General features: G+C 45.5%; 1 long non-coding RNA gene across 1 annotated transcript in view; it reads right to left on the bottom strand.

The window, feature by feature from the left end:
- The window catches only part of LOC138468490 (uncharacterized), a 1,478,099-nt gene that overhangs the window by 666,604 nt on the left and 793,759 nt on the right, over positions 1-17,736 (bottom strand). The window contains exon 3 of the long non-coding RNA XR_011268276.1: positions 204-245. This is a non-coding gene — a long non-coding RNA (uncharacterized lncRNA). The remainder of the gene's footprint in view (positions 1-203; positions 246-17,736) is intronic.

The following is a 17,736-nucleotide window of genomic DNA, read 5'->3' as shown; positions in this document are numbered from 1 at the left end:
CGCCTACAATATCACTGAGCCCCATGCAGTTCAGTGGGGTAATTTAATTTCCCCGATTCCCGTGATAAACTCGCCCTCCCAGGCGATCCAAAAGGTTGCCTTGTAATTACCAGAAGCAATATTTGTCACTTCTGGCCAATGCACGTAAGAACACGTGGAACCCAAGCCAGAAAATACCCATATTTTGCATGTCACTTCCTTACCTGGCCTCCTTCCGGTTCTAGAAACACGCAGTCTTCTGTTTCCTGGAGAGAAAAAAAAGAAAGTCATGATTGATCGTGTTCCTGAGAAACAAATACAGCCGTTTATCATGATAGCTAAAATCCATGTGAGGCCTGGCCGTTCAGAAAAATACCTTTACAACTTTCAATTTTTTGTTGCGGAATAAGAAGAACCTCCCCATTGACGGCGTTTTTCTGAGCGCCATGGACACAACTTTCTAATTCTCTTCTGCTCAAACCTGCAGAAAAGGGAACTTGATAACGTTGTACAATTTGGTATCCGGCTGCAGGAAGTGACCATTTTCCAACATAAACCTCAAACGTGTTTATCTGTCAGAGCAGTGAACGTCTGTAACCCTGTAGCGGCCGGTACTTCTCTGAGGACCTCTCACTGGAAAGGTGCAGCCGATTGGGCTGACGTGCACAGAGGCCTGGTATCTGCAGAACTAGAGCTAGTGCTTTAAATGGGCCGGCCCAACCGGGCCCTCGATACCTGCACTTCTTATTTTTGAGACTATGGGCCTCATTACGACTCAGGCGGTAAGGGGTTTACGGCGGCGTAAACAGCGCCGATCCTTACCGCCTGATTCCGAGGTCCCTTAGCGCCATGGAGGTTTTTGTTAAAATCCATGGCGCTAAGGGACCTTGATGTTAATTACGCCACCGTAATTTACGGTGGCGTAATTAACGCCTTCCCCACTCCCATTATGCCCTATGGGGCAAAAATGGGAATGGGGAAGGGTAAATGGGGATTGGGGACTTACCGCCCCGCCAACCTCGGAATGGGGCGGTAAGTCCGCCAACCACCATGGCGTAAACATAGTTTACGCCATGGTGGTAAAGGTACGACCCAGGCGGTAACTTACCGCCTGGGTCGTAATGAGGCCCTATGAGTACCTGCACTTGTCAAAGCCTGTACGGGAGTACTGATACTCAACTATGTAGCAAGGAGAACAGAAAGCATGTAATTTACTCTTGCAGCCCACTCCTTCCTACTCTCTCCCCCACCAGCACTTCCTATTTTTGAGAATATGAGTACCTGCACTTGTCAAAGCCTATACGGGAGTACTGATACTTAACTATGCAAGGAGAACAAGAAAGCATTTAATTTACTCTTGCAGCCCACTCCCCCCTACTCTCTCCCCCAACTGCACTTCTTATTTTGGAGAATATGAGTACCTGCACTTGTCAAAGCCTGTACGAGAGTACCGATACTCAAATATGCAAGGAGAACAAGAAAACATTTCATTTGCTCTCTCCCCCACCTGCACTGCCCATAACTTCTCCTTCTGGGCCCACACTGCAGAACAAAAGGGAAGACAAACATGCACCCATGGGCATTGCTGGGGTAGGGTATGGGGGCAATAGCCCCAGGTCTTTTGGTTGTAGCCCCGGATAGAAGCTCAGGGGCTACAACTAAAAGGCTAGCTAGCCCCCAGTCCCGACAGTCCCGACATTAGCATAGCCCCGGGTCTTTTCCAGCCCTAGCAACTCCCCTGCTCCGGAGCTCTCAGCTCACCAGGATGTGTACCTCCATTTCGCTAACTGGCCTTCACCTGTTACCCCTGGAGCCCCTTGAGAGTTTTCATATGGAACAGGGATTGATTTGGAAAGCCCGGGCAATTGCCTTTTTAAACTTGTGCCTTTGTTATTAGCAGTACCTCTTCTAATGTGCAAATGTTTAAGTAATTGGAATTATTATGTAACATTTTGTACTGAAATCCCACACTGAGATCAAGTTACCTACCAAATTCCTTATTATTAAACAATGACAGTGAGCAAAAATAAAACTCTTGTTTTAAAGCTTAGTTCACATCTGTGATATCTGCTAGTTTGAGACACAAAAAAGGGTCTTAGTTTATATTGATATTGAAATTTCCATAACACAATGCATGACAACAAACTGGAGGTTTGAGTGAAAGAATCCCATATTCACTGCTTAACTAAAGTGTGTGATGCTTGGTAAACAATGTAATGTCCCTGTTCATTGCTTGCAAACATTGGGAATTCTCAAAGCTTGCCATGTTATATATACATCACAGCATTGGTGTCAAAATAGATCAAAATCAGTCTTTAATTGATGGTCGTCTTTGAGAGATGGTTGCACTAAGGCCAGTGTCTCCAACAAGTAGATCACGAGCTACTGGTAGCTCTCCTGGAACCTCCCAGTAGCTCTTTGCATCAGACACCAAAATTATCACACTGTGTTTATTTTGGTGTCTGAAGTCCCCAGGCCCTTTGCCCTGCTGCTTGGATCTCCTCTCCTTGCAAACAGTCAAAAGTTGTGTGGGCGGTGAGAGGAGGGGAGGCTGCATTAGGGCTTGGGGCAGTGTCACAACAAGGGGTTATATATGAATAACAAAAGCAAACAGGAAATGTGCGTTGTGACCATTGTCACCAAGAGGTGCAAATGATGACTGATTAAAAAGGGAAGGGGTGCATAAGTCTGCATGCCATGTGTAACAAAGCTAGGGCTGTGTTGGTTTCAGTCTCACTGTGTTTATTTAGATTTATTTCAGTTAGCATTAGTTTGAATGCTAGTATTTGTAGGCTACCAATCAGAATGGGGAAAATAAAGCTACAGGTGTAATCATGTTTTGCTGAGTGTGGATGTGGGTGCGCGTTTGTAGAAAATAGACCATCTGTGTCCCCGCTTACAAGAAAAAGGGTACATCTGGCATTAAGTGTTGGTGAAACTGCATTTTTTTAAATTGAAGATACTGAGTTCTCCATTTTACGCAGTAGCCCCAACTGTATTAGAGGTTAAGATGGAGTGTGATATGGAGGAGCCCACTTCTATGCATGTCCCAATATAGGAATTCAACCACTAACAGCAAATTTACACTTATGTAAATGCGGAAAACTACTAGCAGATTGCATTCTGGTGCCTGCCACTACATTTATAAAAACTAAACCGGAATTTAAAGTCACATGTGCCAATAATGCCAGGACTTAAAAACATTATTTGATAGTTCTGTTTCATACTTTGTTTTACAAAACAAGAATACAAATGTAGTAATAAGGTGGAAAAAGTGAGCAGTGGTTTGTATGTATATTCATTGATATGTATTGGATTAATATAGCTTAAACCTAGTTACTAAGTAACGGAGCACTGTACAGAACAGGGTGGTGAATACGGGGAGAGAACACAGAAGAGAGCTATGAGATGGGAGAACAATTAATAGGGTTGATCCCCTTTGGCTATGTGCGCAAATGAGGAGATCTACACAGATCTGTGGGGAACCTGCATGAATATGTTCAAATTCTGGTAAGGGGGTTTTCAGCCGTTCAATACTGGGTTGAAATGGTGCAATTTATGAGCAATGTTTTTCCTAAAAATTGGGCAAAACACTGTTCAATTGACAAGTAATTCTCCCAACACAGGGAAAATTACCAAATGTCTGAGGGAGCTGCATGTGCAATCCAGGCATGGCCCATAGGTCATGCACCAGAATTACCTGTACGATTCCTACGTGCAGAGGAGGTGATCTTGTGAGCTGTTCTGTGTTACTGCCACCTTCATGAAGGACAGATGGGTATCAGATCACTACCCATTATGAATTAGTCGCCCCTCGCTATAACCATACTCTCTTTGCTCCACATTTTTCTATAATGATTTGTACATTGTCTGGTTGGGTTGTTATATGATTTGTGCAGGTTTCAAGTCATCGCTATAAAACTATTATTTTAGCCCTGTGATTTTACACTTTCTGCATATAACTTGATCACATGTTTTACACATGCACATTTTTTCAATCTTTCCAATTATTTTGACATAGAAACATGAATGGGTAGTCAACAAAGTAGACTTGGCCTACTTTTCCTTGTTGAATGCTGTGACTTGGCATGTGAGCAATTTTCATGAATTGGGGATATGCTAAACTGGCCGAGGGTTTTATTTTGACAAAGCAAAATGCGGTATATTCTGATTTAAAAAAAAATAAAAAAAAAAGGCAGAATACATTGATTGAAATACTCCTCAGATTGTTTTGGCACATCAGCCCCAAAAAAGACACAAACTTCCCTTGTTGAAATACTGGAGGCAGATGTGGATGTACCATCGAACTAAAAGGCAAAAGATGCACCATTTCCAGCCAACCAATTTTTCTTTCTTCGAGCATAAAAAGAAAATGTGCATCTTTTATCTATGGTGCCCAATTTATGGTGAGGGGGAAAAAAGCATACAGTTGATAGGCATTTTGCAATAACACACACAAACTATGAACATTATTTTCCCAAGGAAGCTGTCTGCGATCCTAAAAAGTAGGTAAACTAAATGCTGCAGTGCAAAGGCTGTTACAGAGGCATCCTAAAAAGTTGATAATTATTTGATGAAAATCAAATGTACTTTTACAGATGGTGCAATTGTGTAGGGCGCAGTGACTCCAGTGACAGCATGTTGTAATAGATTTAAAAAACAGTCCTGAATTTCTGTCTTCCATGTCAGGTGTGCAGTTAGGTGCAAACAGTTTGGCAAGTAGGGTACCTGCACTATGATTTTCTGACTCTGCAAATCTGCCCTTTGCAGATGAACTTCCTGAAATCAAAACTTTGATCCTATCTGACAGCACCTGAGTGCTGTTTCAAGCTGCACACCAAATTACTTAGCACTGGTGGATAGCGAGCAGCGTCAGCCTTCACATTGAATGTTCCGATTAGATTCCTACATTCTGATTTTTTCTGACAATTATTAGGAGACAGCTACTAATTAAAAATAAAAAAAGAAGGAAGGAAATAAAGATGTTTTTGAAGTTAATATGATAAATGCACATTTTCCTTTTTTTTATATAAAAATAAATAAATGGAACAAAATAATCTTGGTACAAATGCTCATCCTCATGGACATCACCAACCCAGCAGCTCTCGCCAGTAGCTCCCGCCTTTTGGCCGTTAACTACAAGTAGCTCATGCCACCATAAAGGTTGGGGACCCCTGCACTAAGGTGATATAACCAAATGTAAAGTTAACGACTTAACAGTAAACCATTATACTGAGATGTTGGTTAGAATCACTGAGAGGTTTCAAAATAGCGTGCTCCAAAGGCCAAGCTCGAAACAAATATACGCACATCCACTGAGAGTTAAAGAGGGTGAAAGAACATGACCGAAGTGGGAGTGTGTCAAGAGACACATACACATGGATAAAACAGAGAAACGTGAGACAAATGGAGAACTAGGAAAATGGAGTTGGAGTCACATTGTGAAGTGAACTGAAATGGGTCAATGAGCCACAAGCGGCTCCAGAGTGAGAGCGAATTTTAAAACCCAGGCTGAGCCCCATCCCACTTAAAGCATAGATTGGTGAGTACCTGCACTTCTTTAATAATAATAATAATAATAATAATTTGGCATTTATATAGCGCTACGAACCCTTAGGTATCTGAGCGCTGCTTATTATTACCCACGGTGTGTGGTGCTCATTTATCGACCTCGGAAGGATGAAACGCTGAGTTTGGCGCTGCCGGGATTCGAACCTGCGTTCGCAGGCTCTGCACGGATGTCAAAGCGAGCGCTCTACTCGCTGTGCCACTTGACCGGCTACTTTGCTTCCATTTAAAGCGAGGACTAGAGCGCTGTGTTTAGAACCTAATGTTTCATTGAACATTGGCTGTGGCAGATGCTGCTTGCTTTTTTAACACAAAATACATTGTGGGACCAAAGGGCCCACGTGACCTGGACCAAAGGCCCAATACATTGTATCCGGTAAAATGTACTCTGCACGGTGAATGGAAATCAAAAGCTGAGTGATGTAGAAAGAAATAACAGCTGCAGATTTACTCAGCAGCTTGCATAGAGACTGCCTCCTTCCCGTTCACCCCGCCTTGCACAGGAAGCAAGCAGAGTGATGGTATAACCACAAATGAGGTGCCAAAAAAACCACGCTAAAATAAATATCACCATTCAATTGACTCAGAGGAATAGGGTGCAGGTGAAGATGTGGAAGGTTAACACAGTGAAGCTTTTGAGTGACTTGTGGCATGCAGAGGAATAATGTATATTGGGTTCTGAAGAAAGTGGGAAAAAACACTGAAACCGGTCGACCACAGATAGTTGGAATGTCTAACTAGTAATTAGATGCCCTAGAGAAATAACTCTCACATTTTTAACTCACTGTGAGCAGATAAGTAGAGAGGAATAAAATTGGGGTTATCCCTTCTGTGCTCCTTTCTGGTTATTCCGGATTTTAGTGTTTTTGTTGATATTTATTACTAAATTAGCCAATTAATCTTCTCTGGACATTGGCTAGTCAATAAGTGTAGGGCGAGTTTCTTCTTCATCCCCTAACTCTAGATAAGCGGTGTATCAGCATTTACTTGGGCCAGTCACCAAACGAGAGATATTTATTGGAGGTTGGAGGGCAAAAATAGCTAATATTTTAGCTTACAAAAATTAGCTTAATAATATTCACGTAAATTCCACATGCCTGGATTTTTTTTCTGTGTTTGCTTTTTTAACACAATAATGGAAATCTTTATTTTTGGCTGTTTATAAAGTGGAATTATAATCCTGGTGGCTGATGCACTGAAAGTGCTTTTTGTGCCACACACTTTAGCATAAAATGAACGCTTATCGCGCCCTCCCTTTGCAGAAATCTGTGTGCATCTGAACCAATTTTCCCTCTAAGCTGTGCGCATGTGCGTTTGTCCAGCTTCCTCCTGGGTGCCGCTCAGAAGACTTTTAGCAGCGCACACAAACAAATCTCACCTATTCATAAAGATTTAATAAGGCACAAGCCACAGCAATTACCTGACATTTTCTATCTATTAAAATAATCAACTAATCTTGATATTCTGCTCATTTGCATTACACTACTATGCACCTAAACTCCTTAACAGCAAAATACAACATAAGAGGTTAAAAACAAATATGAAAAACTGGCTCCATGAACAGAAGAATCTAACCAAGATATGCCTGCACACATTAAACAAACATTTTCCCTCCCAACACCATGACTCCTAAACCTGACTCTACCACACTTTTACCTTATGACTCTAACTTCTGTCCCAGAGTACATTAGATACTACCGGACAACCTTGACTCTTCCTCTCTTGGCTCTGCGAAAGGTTAGCAGATGTGTACCTACATCCACTTGTTTTATTTTTGTTGTAACATGAATGACGTTCACACGCCAGAATTTCTGTTACTCATTGTGCCTTACCAAAAGGATCACCCACACTATATAATCAAACTACCAGCTCAAATATCAGATACTGGGCCTCATTACAAGTCAGGGGAATGGGTTAACGGGCTTCGCTAATGGCGACGGGCCCGTTAACACCATTCCACCTGATTACGAGGTCCCCTCGCGGGACCCAATAAGGACGCCTGGTAAAACAATGCGTCGTTACCGGGTCCCGCGAGGGGAAGAGGGAGCTAACAACGGGCCGGTCGTAATCGGCCCGTTGTTAGCTCCCTCTCCCATTCCCATTGAGCCCTTTGGGGGCTCAAATGGAAATGGGGAAGGTCTGGGTCCGGGTTCCCAGAGGGAGGAATTACCGGGCCCTCTGAACTCGGAATGGCCCGGTAATTCCCCATTCAGGGAACCCGGTAAAGGAGCCCGGTTTGGCAGCAGCCATGGAGCTAACAGCTCCATGGCTGCCGCCAAACTCGTAATGAGGCCAACTGACTGTAAGTAAGAAGGCTACTTGGATGTATAACCAAATCCCATACTTCCTCTTCTTTGTACATATGTCACGCTAGTGCTTTGAAGTGGCCCCCTTGTAAGTTAACGCATTATAAAACTCAAATATTAATTTGCCCTCTAAAGATTTTGAAAAGACAAATGTGATGCTCAGCGTCTCCTACTTTAGCATTACTAACATTACCCTATAAGTAGAGAGCAACATTGCAATGCCATTTACTTAGCCTACAAGGGATAATGGTATGGACTATACCTGGGATTAGATTACTCATCTATAGTATCAGGGCACCGGATATTCAGGCAGGCAGGAGAATGTTTTTCACACAATCTGCACCATTTCCACGTGTTGAGAGTTCTTTTGGGCATAGACCTTCACACATTATATGGTAACTCGCTTCTATACAAAAACAGTTTCACTGAGCACTTGTGTAATCCTACACAATGATATAAGGGTGGGGTGTGTTGCAAACAATCTTGTATGCACTCCAAAATACTTGTGAACATGCAGAGTAATGACAGTCTTAAAATGCACATCATATGTTGAGTCATTTAAATATGACTTGCTTGAAAAGAATTGTGGGTCTGCAAGTATCCCAGAGAGTGTTTACTGCTACAATCCCTCACTTTTTACAGTGCTCTATCAACGAGTACTGGAGGCTAGCACCAGGGAAGCATCACTCCTTGTGGGTGATGAGCACATTTCAAAGACCAAGTCAGACGTTTTGGCAGTACACTGAAGGAAATGTGTTGCATGTTTGCTAAAGGGTAGGAAATTCTAGAACCCATCTAGACAACAGCACCTTCTTTTCTTTCTATGCTCAACTGCTGAGGGCTTTTCAGTATAACCATGTGTTCTGTGTGTGCAGACTCTAGCATCTCCCTGCATCTTATTTAACTGATCACAAAGAATTACAGAAGAGGGATCCATAGTTACGGAAGAAGACACTCAATCACTTGTATCTCTGATGAATTGATAGAATTAACTTGAAAGGCTAATCAGATGTCTCTCCCTACTCGGAGTCAAATGATTTTTCAGGGAGTGAACAAGTAATTAGCTTTGCCAATAGGGATACTTTCTGCTTGTTAAAAGATGTTCTTTCCCCATCAAATTCCTTTTGAGATCGGGCATTAATATTATTAGAGTTCCTTCCTTGCTATGCCAGTGCTCTACTGGTCACTAAATCTAAAAAATATCAGTGTAGCTTTGTGGGTTGAAGCAATGATATGTTCATTTTTCTCGTTTTTGTTACGCATATTTTCCCTTTTTAGGGAGTAAAAATGCATGGTGCATAGGTCTCTTAGCTCTAAGGCTGATGTTAACACTACCTACAGGAGAAAGTAATATGGAAAGTAAGCGGAGGCACAAGAATTTTGGATGACCATATTCTAAAGTGCAGTTATTCTGATGAAATTATGATCCTTACACAAATTATTAGAAGCATGTTCTCCTGGCCTTGAATTACTTAATTAAAGTGGCACTTGAACTCCTTTCGGCATGTTTATGAGTGATTTTCCAGTGGCATAAATCATACAGGGCCTCATTACGACTTGTGACGGTATCCCGGCATAAACCCGCCAGAATACCGGTCAAAAAAATGACTGTTATCGCCATTTGGTAATTTCCCCCGGATTACAACTGGTGGTGCAGGTGTAATTCCCCATTCATATGGAGTCCATATTGAGTCCATTGGACTCAATGTGATATTTTTTTATTGGCAGAATTACCACAACAGAAATTCTGATGATTTCGGCATTGAGTTGCAGGATTTACCTCCGGGATTTTCCTGGAGGCAAATCCTCCACTACAGGCCCGAAATCATAATTTGACGTAGTGGTAAAGTTAGAGATAATGGAGTTACCACCAACTTTACCACTTACCGCCAAACTCATAATGAGGCCGACATGATTCTCTGCGCAGAAGTAAGTTTGCAAGATACTGTGGCAGATATTGATGTCATTAACTGGTTTATGGGTTTTCTGTATAATCACATATGCCATTTTATTTCAGCCTATGTGTTTGGAAAAAGTGTTGTAAGATTTTTAAAGAATTTCAGTGGCTGGGAAGAGGAAATTCCTTTCCAAACTTTCTTCTGCAACGGTAGCTCACAAAGTGGCTTACCTCGTTAGACAGTGTCGCACGACAAATAATGTGCGCAAAACAGCTAACTGGTTCCGCACATGGAGAAAAATTATTAGAGGGAACATTGATCTGAACGCATAAGTGCTCTGGGATGCCAGCACCAGCCTGGCTTGTAGGAGATGGTTGCCAAGTTTCTAAAACCCTTAAATTGTTCCCCTTTACTGCACAAGAGTTAAAGTCCGAAGAAAATAAGTGGGGGGCTCTGACATTGGGAGGGGATGTCACAGTAAATGAACAAATCCTATCTTGAAATACGCACACTTCTCGCATCTTGTTTTCGCAACTGAAGAAAATGTACAGGACAAATAGTGTATTTTCGCAGTGCAAAGGTCGGGCAAAGTCAGCTATGCTCGGACTTTGCACTGCATAAATGCACGTTACACGGTTCCATGCATCAGGGTTTATGTTGGCAGTGCAAATTCACTTTGAACAGGGCAAATATTCCATGAATCAGGCCCATAAGCATTTGCCAAGCATAGTGGTGCTCCTATTCCCTTGCTGGCTAGGTATAAAACGGTACACACCCTTTAGATCTAAAATTCCATAATAAAATATATCCTGTATAGCAGTATGTCAATATGGACCCGATTCATGGACTGCTGAAAAGTAACTTTAGAACTGCCGACACAAACCCTGATGCATGGAACTGTGCAAAGTGTATTTTTGCAGTGCAACTTTGCACAATGCCATGAATCAGGGTTTGTGTCCGCAGTGCAAAGTCGTTTTGAACCGTGCAAAACATTCCATGAATCGGGCCCAAAGTGTATTTCCTGAAAGCCAGCAGTACTTGAGTTTGATTCCTGACTGTGGCTGCAGTGAATTCCTTTTTTTTTTAAAAAAAATGTGTCAAACAGAAGAGTGAGGGAGAGTGGGGGGAGTGTGGGGGTGTCTGCTCTCTCAAAAAAGGAGCCAGACGCCTTCCGCCAACCTGGATCCCGTGCTTGTGCCCTGACTGGGAACAAAGAACGCCTTTTGCTCAGAAGAACTGGCACAGGAAACTAAGACTTCCGCACACGTTGGTTTGCCCCGGACAATGTACAAAGACACTGTGCATGGGCCAGCTTAACACAGACAAAGTTGATGTTTTCATAAAGTGTGTACTATCCTGCTTCATAGAACAATAGTTAATAAAGCCACTTTAACAGTACGCAATGTATCAACCCAAGTGGGATTTAAGAAAGGTTTGGCTATTCCAACAGTGTGGGCTTTTGCGTAGGCATGGGAAAGGCATTTGCCAGGCACAGCCGTAGTGGTATTGAATCCCTATTGGTGGTAGCAGGTGCAAAATGATGTGAGTACCTGTGCATCTATTGGCAGTACCTGGAAAATGCCTAATACTTGCACACATGCCAAAACGGTTGGCTTTTCCAATACTTGTTTTTTACAGTATACCGTTGGGCCACCTCACAAACATCCAAGAAATTCAGAACTAGACTCAAAAAGAAATAAACACCACATTAAACTCTCATTTGCTGAGATTTTAATGACATCCTGGGCTACTGGGCCGAGACCTCAAAAGATCCGTTTGATAAAAGGCTGGCGTATAAAGCCATAGGAGCAGATAAAAAAGGCAGGCGTTGGAAGACATGTAGAATTCAAAATCCATCACCTCCACTAGCAACTCACTGGAATCAGGAGAAAAAAGAACAAAACACTCCCACTTTCAGCACCGGTAGAGCTACATCAGAAATAGATGGCACGCGAGTGCTAATTAAGCCATCGAGGTGCATTTTGTACCCGTTGGTAAACACCCACAGCCTACATTAATGTGCCTGAGCACAATGAGGTCCGCTGGCCGATATCGACTGGTACGGCCCTGTGATGTGGGAACCTGCCAAGTGTATTGCCCTTTTAATGTGATGTGTCCCTCCCACATGTATTGCCTTTTTAAGATGGGCCATTACTGTGTCATGGCCCAAGCTAATAAAAGGAGCCCCTGCAGGCATGTGCATCAGAATGACTGCAGGCTCCAACCATGGAACATTTGTTGTCTCTGTCTATCATTCTGGGCCTGCAGGCCTACACCGTGTGAAGACGGTCCTGCAGCCCTGGCTTGCAGGCCCACACGTGCATTCACAGCCCTGCAGGTCTGATGGTCTGGGCCCTCCAGCCCAGGCACCCACCATCCAGGATGCTGCTGGCATCCAAGGAACTCCTGTCCCCCAGGCTGTGTCCCCAAAGTCTCACAGGGCCGTGCCCTGCAACACTTCTAAGTCCGGGTGACACCGGCGCACCAACATGGCGATTAGCCCCCCATCACCAGTGAGGCCTGCCGCGTGACCACCGCCAGCCCCCAAAATAATGGCGACGAGAAAAGGGGAAGACCCCAGCAATGCCCCTGTCCCCGTTGTCCCTCAATTTTTCAACAAAAAAGGGGAGGGAGAAAGGTGGGCAAGTGGAATCCACCTCCAAGGAATGCCACCCCCGGCAACCTGCTGGCGGATCCTCCCTTGCCACGGCTCTGTGAAGAGGGTGCTCATGCGGCCAGGGCGGGGTGGTGCCGTGCAGCCCCTGTGGCATCTGCCACCAAGTGGTTGATCCCCTGCCTGGGGGGGGGTGCGGCATCCGCCGCATTGAAAGGAAAAGAGTGGTGCTCCGGACAAGAATAAAGAAATAGCCAAAAAGGAGGTGAGTGCCTGCCTACCCCATTCACACAAGTGACACCATCAGTGGGTGTACAGCAGTGCTGCCGGGCCCCCAAGACCATTCCCAGGCTCATCGGCGCTGAGTGCGAGGCTCCATGCTACAGCAAAGGTTCAAAAGTCCCTGCAGCACGGTGTCAGCACAGTGATATCCCGGGGCCACCGGCAGTGACAATGGAAAATGCGCTTCCTCGGAGCGAAGCTGGAAGGCACCCAGGCCCAGTGGGCGGTGAAAGAAATAAAGGCTCCAAGTCTGAGAAGCTGAAAGAGTTGCAGCGGCCCGCATTTGATGGGGTGCGCCGGAGGAAGGGCATGCAAGCTCCCTGCCTTGCTGACGCCCCCCCCCCCTAATGTCACTGGGCTGACTGGCAGTGAAACTTTGCATGCTCCATGCCAGAGCTTACATAAAAGAAGCAGATGGCCACCGAAAATAAGGGACGGTGAGTGCCTGCCCGCCATGGCGCTGCAAGCCCCCAACAGAGAGTAGGTGGGGGACAACCATCCACATGTCTGGCCCGCCCGGCGGTGAAAATAGAGTGCGCTCCACGGCGAAGCATAAACGAGGGAGAGAGTCAAGCCGCCCCCACCCCTGTCAGCAGCTATGATACTTTGGCCCGGATCGAACCCGGGGGGCGGGGGGACAGTGCAGGCGGTGAAGTGCTGAAAGGCTTAGGCTGAGTAGTGTAGGCCCCCCCTTCGTTCTTGTTCCTTGTACCCCGACTATGAAATAATATGACAAGCAGACTTGGGTGTGGAAAACTTATAGGCCGTAGGCTTATTTATTTTCTACCGAAAATAACACCAAAACATAACATAATAGAATACATCACACCAGATGCTTTTGGGCACATCGTGTCCAGGGTTGGAGGAGATGCCCAGCCTTCTCCTCAGCAAGTCTTTGTTACACTTGGGCATCCGACCCCGGACACGTGCCGCCGCCTACGACTTTCTTCTACCGTGTACCGAAGAAGGTACTCGGCGTTCCGGTTCCTCCTTCTTTCTCCTTTCCTTCCTTTTTGCAGGGTGGGTTGGGTGGCAAAATGTTTCCTTCTCCCCCTTTTCCAGGCCCTGGGAGCTTACCCATCAGAGGTGAGCTCCTTCCTGGTTTGTCCTTCTCTTGGTTTCTGCGGGGTTACTTATACTCCCCTGCTCCTTTGTTGTCCCTTTGGGGGCCGGGCTTCCCCTGGCCCCCCTGTTGCTTTTCCTTCGCACCTTTTCCTGTTGTGTTGCTTGTTTCCTGGCAGCACCATGGGTGGGGGCGCCGCCTGGCTGCCCCTCCCCTTGCATTTCGTGCCGTTTCGTCCCCCACCCTGCGCCTAACCCCCCCAGGCCCTCCATCGTGCCGTACTTTGTACGGTACGGGGCCTGGGGCATAGGCTGAGTAGTGTGGGCCCCCCCTTCGCTCTTGTTCCTTGTACCCCGACTATGAAATAATATGACAAGCAGACTTGGGTGTGGAAAACTTATAGGCCGTAGGCTCATTTATTTTCTACCGAAAATAACACCAAAACATAACATAATAGAATACATCACACCAGATGCTTTTGGGCACATCGTGTCCAGGGTTGGAGGAGATGCCCAGCCTTCTCCTCAGCAAGTCTTTGTTACCCTTGGGCATCCGACCCCGGACACGTGCCGCCACAGCTGAGTGGATGTTGCTTCAGCCGCTCAGGTCCCCCCAAAAGCGCCCCTATCTGCCCTGAGAATGTTGCTATAACAAAAACCCCCTTCCCTTAGTCGACAAGTGCGCCCCTGATTCTCCGTGCTATAAACTCTGACATGAAACTTTCCGTTTTTCCCCCCATTGCGTGCCATGCTATGCAGTCTACCCGCTGCTGCTGCCTCTATGGTAGTGGTCCTTCTCTCCGATGCAGTTTAGGTATATTGCTCTCCCTCTACTCGACTGGTATACTAACCTTGCTTTTTGCCTGGCCATCCCCATCTATCGTGTGACGGGCCATTAGTTCCACTGCCCTGAAAGCCCCATGGTATGCCTCAGCCCAGCTTTTCTTTCTCCCTTTGGCCAATGCCTTTTCCCAACATTCACCCCTTTTTGCCGAAATTACACCCACTTCCTGCGCTCCTGTTTCCACCACTGCATTTATTACCTGCTTCTCGTACTGCTTACCTGTTTTGTACGTTAGGGCGTTCCTTGCTCGCTTGTTTATGACCCGCCCTGTATCCTTTTTCCCTTTTGAGTCAACCTTTGTAGTCAACCGTACCTTCCTTTCCAGGTTTTTAATGGACTTTTCTTTTTCCTTTTGGCCAATGCCTCTTCCAAACCTTCACACACTTTCTCTGCAGCATTTTTTTTTTTTTTTTTTTTTCACATTGCACTCCCCTGTGGTCTTCCTTTTCCTTTTTGCGTTACCTTGTAGTTAACTGTTCTTATCATTCCAGAGCTTTTCATGGACATTTCCACTTTTCCTTTTCGCTTTGGCCAATGCCCTTACCAAGCATTCACACCTTTTCTCCGCCGAAAAATAATTTTTTATTTTTTTATTTTTTATTTTTTTGAGTTAACCTTATAGTCAACCGTTCTTCCCTTTCCAGAGTTTTTGATGGGACCCATGCCTTCTTTGGCGTGGGCGTTTTCTCCTTTCTGGCGCCCGGCCTTGGATCCCTGCACCTCTCGCCACTGAAAATGCGCCAAGGTGACAGCTACACTTTTACTACGACTGGGCATGATGCACCCCCTTTACTCGACCCGTGCACCACTGCCATGTTATCCGACTGCACCGCTATTTCTTTTTTTTTATTCAGCTACTCTCCCGCTGCACATAATGCTACCCAGCTAGGAAACCATTCCCGCCTGCGTGTTATTCCTAGCTCATGCAGCCTCCTGCCCTGCTTTTGGTCATTTCTCCGTGCACCACTCTCACCCTAGTGTTGCGCCGACGCCAAGTTCTCTTGCCGCACCCGTGAGCAACACTCTTTTCCCCTTGGTTCCTCCTCGTATCCTACCTATGTGGAGCCCCATCCCGGCCCTCTTGTCCTTGGCTCAATGCTTCTTTAGAAAACCACTTTCCCTTGTTCTATGACCCTTTCCCGCCTTATTTAGTTTTTCAGCTAATGCTTGCAGTTCTGTCACGGTGGCCTTGTTCCTCCCTTTTAGCGGACTGCCCCTTGCTGGACTGAACCTCCCCACTATCCATATGCCAAGAGCTGGCACGCCCCATATGTAGACATTTGCCCCTGAAATATTCCTCTTCCCCTTGCATACCTAGCCATTTCTGTGATTCCTTTTTCCTGATCAACTCTTCTTTTAATACGTTGAATATGTCAGGTTAAAAAAGTCCCATCCCATATCCGGACAGCAAACCATTTCTCATCTAAACTCGTGGTCCTCTTCATTCCATGCATCCCCCCTGCATGCCTTGTATATTTTTAACGCCCTCTGCTAATATGCTACCCATGCTATCCCGTCCTCTGGGAATTTCTGTAATATACTGGTGGGCATTTGTCTGGAAGGCACTCATCCAGCTGCCGAAGCTCTTTACTACTGTTGCCCTCCTCAGTACGCCTTTCTCGTCCTCTTTTATATCTTCTATTGACCCATTCATCACTCTTCTTAGCAGAGAATAAATGTCAACCAACTCTTTTCTCCATATTTTTTCCCCTTTACCTTGTCGTTTATATAAAATCCTCTGGCCTTCGTGGACCTGCCCTGTGGGTCCTTTCTCATTGTTGGTCTGCTGTATTTAGTCATGAGAGGTCCCCTTTCTTTGTCTGCTTTAACTGCAGCTGCTACCACTCTTGGTGCCACCCCCAAGCGGTGGGTTCCCTGCCACTGGTACTGCTGTTGCTCCTATAGGTCCTATTGGCTGTGGATTGGTACCTTGCGGTACCCCTCCTGAGTTTGGCACTATTGGTGCCCCCTGAAGTGTTGGGGCTGGAGTCCCTCTGGGTTCCGACCCTGCCTCCCCCTCCTTGTTTACGACACCTTTCCATTTATCCCATGCCTTTCAATGATCCCCTTCCTCATTATCGCTGCTCTCTGTTTCAGATGATGAAAACCCATGCCCACTAACTTTGTTCTCTAAGGTGGATTTCAGATTATTTGGGGTGTTCTGAGACCCCTGTCATTCTATTTGTAATGACTTCTGCAATCGTTTTGCCAGTATTGCTTTCTATGATATCCTCCCGCACTTTGCTCCCTGGTGTCCCATTTCTCCTTTAAAACCTTAAATATGCACAGGTTGAAGTTTTCTCCATCCCAACCTAAATCTGGGAAGCAAACCATTCCTTTCTTAAATTCGTGGTCATACTCTTTCCATACTTCCCCCCCTAAATGCTTTGTACCTTCAATATTCTCTGCTGGTATGTCACCAACGGTACCCCGTCCTCTGGGTATTTTTGCAGAATAATAGTGGACATTATTTGAAAAGCCGACATCCATTTATCAAAAAACTCTTTGGTACCTTAATAAGCCTTTCTCATCCTCCTTTAGGTCCTCTATTGATGCATTCTGTCCTCTCTTTTGGCATTCTAGCAGGGCAAGTCTGATGCTCTACCGACTGAGCTATCCGGGCCCTTCAAAAAATATCTATGAACTCTTTTCTCCCTATTTTCTCCTTTAACTTCTCCTTAATGTGCCATGCCTGTGCCTTCATGGAACCGCCTTGGGTGTCCTTACCAACCATGGGCCTACCATACTGGGTCACCCTCCTATCCTACTGTGCCAGTGAGTAGCCCTGCTGGGACTATGACTGTCCCTTGTATTGGTACATGGGTGAATCCTGCGGGTGTCACCGGTAAACTGGGGTTCATCCCCTGGGGAATAGACCCTGGCGGAATCCCTTGTGCCACCCCCTGTGGTACGGGGACCCTGTTGTCTGCTGGTCCTGGCTCTCCTGCCCCTTGACCGTCACCTGCACTTTCTACCCATGCCCTTTTCTGTTTATCCTTACTCATTACCTCCTTCCATTTTACCCATGCCTGCAAGTGGTCCCTCTCTTCGTCCTCGCTACTTTCCGTTTCAGATGACACCACCCTTAATTCGACCCCGTGCTTTCTGTGCCCCACAGGTTCTGGGCGACTTCCCCTGAGCCGTGATGCATGTTTTCAACATTTTTACAATTTTGACCCAATT

The sequence above is a fragment of the Ambystoma mexicanum genome, chromosome 4q (genome assembly GCF_040938575.1).
Source record: "Ambystoma mexicanum isolate Mex_15411 chromosome 4q, UKY_AmexF1_1, whole genome shotgun sequence".
Lineage (NCBI taxonomy): Eukaryota > Metazoa > Chordata > Amphibia > Caudata > Ambystomatidae > Ambystoma > Ambystoma mexicanum.
The sequence above is the reverse complement of the archived record's forward strand: the minus strand, read 5'-3'. Positions and strand labels throughout refer to the sequence as shown.